This window comes from Schistocerca piceifrons, unplaced genomic scaffold, assembly GCF_021461385.2.
Source record: "Schistocerca piceifrons isolate TAMUIC-IGC-003096 unplaced genomic scaffold, iqSchPice1.1 HiC_scaffold_1368, whole genome shotgun sequence".
Classification (NCBI taxonomy): Eukaryota; Metazoa; Arthropoda; class Insecta; order Orthoptera; family Acrididae; genus Schistocerca; species Schistocerca piceifrons.
Window position 1 is genome coordinate 40,001 of NW_025727200.1, and position 5,000 is coordinate 45,000.

At 54.2% G+C, this 5,000-nt stretch overlaps 1 non-coding gene across 1 annotated transcript in view; it reads left to right on the forward strand.

Moving 5' to 3' along the window:
- The first annotated feature begins 3,532 nt into the window (after positions 1-3,532).
- The window catches only part of LOC124732882, a 1,909-nt gene continuing 441 nt past the window's right edge, over positions 3,533-5,000 (forward strand). The window contains exon 1 of the ribosomal RNA XR_007008840.1: positions 3,533-5,000. This exon is cut by the window's right edge and continues 441 nt beyond it. This is a non-coding gene — a ribosomal RNA (small subunit ribosomal RNA).

Below are 5,000 nucleotides of genomic sequence, written 5' to 3' on the forward strand. Positions count from 1 at the left end.
GTCCCTTAACCTAACCCATGTTGTGCCTTAACCTAACCCATGTTGTGCCTTAACCTAACCCATGTTGTCCCCTAACCTAACCCATGTTGTCCCCTAACCTAACCCATGTTGTGCCTTAACCTAACCCATGTTGTCCCCTAACCTAACCCATGTTGTGCCTTAACCTAACCCATGTTGTCCCCTAACCTAACCCATGTTGTCCCCTAACCTAACCCATGTTGTCCCCTAACCTAACCCATGTTGTGCCTTAACCTAACCCATGTTGTGCCTTAACCTAACCCATGTTGTCCCCTAACCTAACCCAAGTTGTCCCCTAACCTAACCCATGTTGTCCCCTAACCTAACCCATGTTGTGCCTTAACCTAACCCATGTTGTGCCTTAACCTAACCCATGTTGTGCCTTAACCTAACCCATGTTGTCCCCTAACCTAACCCATGTTGTCCCCTAACCTAACCCATGTTGTGCCTTAACCTAACCCATGTTGTCCCCTAACCTAACCCATGTTGTGCCTTAACCTAACCCATGTTGTCCCCTAACCTAACCCATGTTGTCCCCTAACCTAACCCATGTTGTCCCCTAACCTAACCCATGTTGTGCCTTAACCTAACCCATGTTGTGCCTTAACCTAACCCATGTTGTCCCCTAACCTAACCCATGTTGTCCCCTAACCTAACCCATGTTGTCCCCTAACCTAACCCATGTTGTCCCCTAACCTAACCCATGTTGTCCCCTAACCTAACCCATGTTGTCCCCTAACCTAACCCATGTTGTCCCCTAACCTAACCCATGTTGTCCCCTAACCTAACCCATGTTGTCCCCTAACCTAACCCATGTTGTCCCCTAACCTAACCCATGTTGTGCCCTAACCTAACCCATGTTGTGCCCTAACCTAACCCATGTTGTGCCCTAACCTAACCCATGTTGTGCCTTAACCTAACCCATGTTGTCCCCTAACCTAACCCATGTTGTCCCCTAACCTAACCCATGTTGTCCCCTAACCTAACCCATGTTGTCCCCTAACCTAACCCATGTTGTCCCCTAACCTAACCCATGTTGTGCCTTAACCTAACCCATGTTGTCCCCTAACCTAACCCATGTTGTCCCCTAACCTAACCCATGTTGTCCCCTAACCTAACCCATGTTGTCCCCTAACCTAACCCATGTTGTCCCCTAACCTAACCCATGTTGTCCCCTAACCTAACCCATGTTGTCCCCTAACCTAACCCATGTTGTCCCCTAACCTAACCCATGTTGTGCCCTAACCTAACCCATGTTGTCCCCTAACCTAACCCATGTTGTGCCTTAACCTAACCCATGTTGTGCCTTAACCTAACCCATGTTGTCCCCTAACCTAACCCATGTTGTCCCCTAACCTAACCCATGTTGTGCCTTAACCTAACCCATGTTGTGCCGTAACCTAACCCATGTTGTGCCTTAACCTAACCCATGTTGTGCCTTAACCTAACCCATGTTGTGCCTTAACCTAACCCATGTTGTGCCTTAACCTAACCCATGTTGTGCCTTAACCTAACCCACGTTGTCCCCTAACGTAACCCACGTTGTCCCCTAACGTAACCCACGTTGTCCCCTAACGTAACCCACGTTGTCCCCTAACGTAACCCACGTTGTCCCCTAACGTAACCCACGTTGTCCCCTAACGTAACCCACGTTGTCCCCTAACGTAACCCACGTTGTCGCCTATCGTAACCCACGTTGTCGCCTAAACCTGCTCTGTAATTGTTATACGACTCGTTCAATTAGTGTAGTGTTGCCCACCCGCAACCCTCGCAATATAGTTCGCTACTCGCACTGCCCGCTCCCCTGTGTATCGCTTCATGTTAAACACCTTGCAAGTCTTGCTGACTTTCCACATGCTCCTGCTGTACACTGTAATGTGGATGGCAGCAGGGCGTACATGCCGCCCCCCCCCCCCCCCCCCCACCTCTCCCCACGTCCCCACCTTGCCCCCTGCCTTCGCAAGGTGGTTGGTGACAAGTTTGCATGTTCAATGCCCTTCGCATGCGACGTACGCAGGCTACGTTGTGGTGCGGCCTGTGTCAACTGTCCGCTGATGTCGTACGCGTGAACCACAATCTGTACTGCACATTCGTCCTTATGTACTGAATGATACATCGTGGCACATGTGTGACCGTACAACGACTGCGCCCAAAAACGGCGGACCATACAGTGCAAATATTGTGCACGCAGCTACGTGTCGTCTCCCTATGAGAGCTGGATTGCAGTGTGGTACGCCATAGAGACGTGTGGGAGGAACGGACGCCGTGGATGGCGATCAGCATGAGCTGTCTGTTGATGTATTCGGACCTAGTCGTCTCTCCTCACACACCGTGATGGCATGGTGCAGCGCGTTCCATATCTGCGACATGCTACAGAAGCCGGTTGACAGTCGTTCGAGCAATGGACATCGCATACGTACGGGGGCCACCTTCCACGTATTGTCTAGGCGTGCACATTTTGTTGCGTGTATGTGGGCAGACGTAGTGTGGCGTGACACCTGACACAGGCATGCAATAATGGTTGAAGTTGCAAATGGCGATGGACGCCTACGTTTTCTGGTGAAGTTACGCAAATGAAGAAATGGTAACCCGTTGTGGTGCGGTTGTTCTCGCTAGGGGTGAATCGGTGATGGCGACGATAGGTTGAGGTACTAACCGGTTGTTCCAGCGATACCCACCATGCCGACGAAACTGAACGGCATCTGGGTGTGAAGCGATACGCGGCGGTGGCTGGGTGGGACCGTCCCCGGCCGGTGAGGGGGCGCCTCCCGGCGTGCTGGCCGCGCGGTGCGTGGGCGCACGCGCTACAGCCGGCTGGTGGGGGCGGCCAGTGGCAGGCGCGCCGGCCGACGGACGCGGCAGGCGTCGCAGCTGCGCGCCGGCGCACCCTGCGCGCGGCGCCGTGCGGCCAAAGTAGGTCCTCGCGGGCCCGGTGCGAAGCGCGGTGGACATCTGCAGTGTGCTGGTCCGATTGAGGACTGTGTGCGTTGAGGATGCGCCGCCGCCCGGCGCTCGGCGCCGCGACGCCGTCTGCTGCTCGGTCGCCCCAGCGGTTCTCGCTGGTGGTTTGTATCGCAGCTGTGCGGATGTGTTGGCGTGTGCGCTGTGCTGGGAGAGTTCGCTTCGGCACCCAAGTGGGGCTTTTGTCCTTCTGTGGCGCTGGCGTTGGAGCTGCCGGTCACCGTAGGTGGCGCGTGTTGTCTCCCGCCGGCAATGCCACGACAGCACGCTCCCGGGCCTCTGTCGGCAGCGGCAAGCTCAGTTGGGAGCACGGGTGGTCGCACCGAAAGCGTCTACTCGCCTAACTCCGGGCGATTGCGCCTCTCTCGAACCCGACCAAGTACTTGGGACGGCGCTGCGCGCCGCCGGGACCTGAGAGGGTTTCGAGGTGTATTGTGCAGGGGAGCTCAGCCTCCTCCTGTTTGCAGAATGATTGAGCGGACGCTTGCGTGTTCGCGCGGGCCCCCGGGACACACTCCCGGGCGGCCGGCTGCTCAGCTCTAGTTGACGCAGCTCCCTGGTTGATCCTGCCAGTAGTCATATGCTTGTCTCAAAGATTAAGCCATGCATGTCTCAGTACAAGCCGCATTAAGGTGAAACCGCGAATGGCTCATTAAATCAGTTATGGTTCCTTAGATCGTACCCACGTTACTTGGATAACTGTGGTAATTCTAGAGCTAATACATGCAAACAGAGTCCCGACCAGAGATGGAAGGGACGCTTTTATTAGATCAAAACCAATCGGTCGGCTCGTCCGGTCCGTTTGCCTTGGTGACTCTGAATAACTTTGGGCTGATCGCACGGTCCTCGTACCGGCGACGCATCTTTCAAATGTCTGCCTTATCAACTGTCGATGGTAGGTTCTGCGCCTACCATGGTTGTAACGGGTAACGGGGAATCAGGGTTCGATTCCGGAGAGGGAGCCTGAGAAACGGCTACCACATCCAAGGAAGGCAGCAGGCGCGCAAATTACCCACTCCCGGCACGGGGAGGTAGTGACGAAAAATAACGATACGGGACTCATCCGAGGCCCCGTAATCGGAATGAGTACACTTTAAATCCTTTAACGAGTATCTATTGGAGGGCAAGTCTGGTGCCAGCAGCCGCGGTAATTCCAGCTCCAATAGCGTATATTAAAGTTGTTGCGGTTAAAAAGCTCGTAGTTGGATTTGTGTCCCACGCTGTTGGTTCACCGCCCGTCGGTGTTTAACTGGCATGTATCGTGGGACGTCCTGCCGGTGGGGCGAGCCGAAGGCGTGCGACCGCCCCGTGCGTGCTCGTGCGTCCCGAGGCGGACCCCGTTGAAATCCTACCAGGGTGCTCTTTATTGAGTGTCTCGGTGGGCCGGCACGTTTACTTTGAACAAATTAGAGTGCTTAAAGCAGGCAAGCCCGCCTGAATACTGTGTGCATGGAATAATGGAATAGGACCTCGGTTCTATTTTGTTGGTTTTCGGAACCCGAGGTAATGATTAATAGGGACAGGCGGGGGCATTCGTATTGCGACGTTAGAGGTGAAATTCTTGGATCGTCGCAAGACGAACAGAAGCGAAAGCATTTGCCAAGTATGTTTTCATTAATCAAGAACGAAAGTTAGAGGTTCGAAGGCGATCAGATACCGCCCTAGTTCTAACCATAAACGATGCCAGCCAGCGATCCGCCGCAGTTCCTCCGATGACTCGGCGGGCAGCCTCCGGGAAACCAAAGCTTTTGGGTTCCGGGGGAAGTATGGTTGCAAAGCTGAAACTTAAAGGAATTGACGGAAGGGCACCACCAGGAGTGGAGCCTGCGGCTTAATTTGACTCAACACGGGAAACCTCACCAGGCCCGGACACCGGAAGGATTGACAGATTGATAGCTCTTTCTTGATTCGGTGGGTGGTGGTGCATGGCCGTTCTTAGTTGGTGGAGCGATTTGTCTGGTTAATTCCGATAACGAACGAGACTCTAGCCTGCTAACTAGTCGCGTGACATCCTTCGTGCT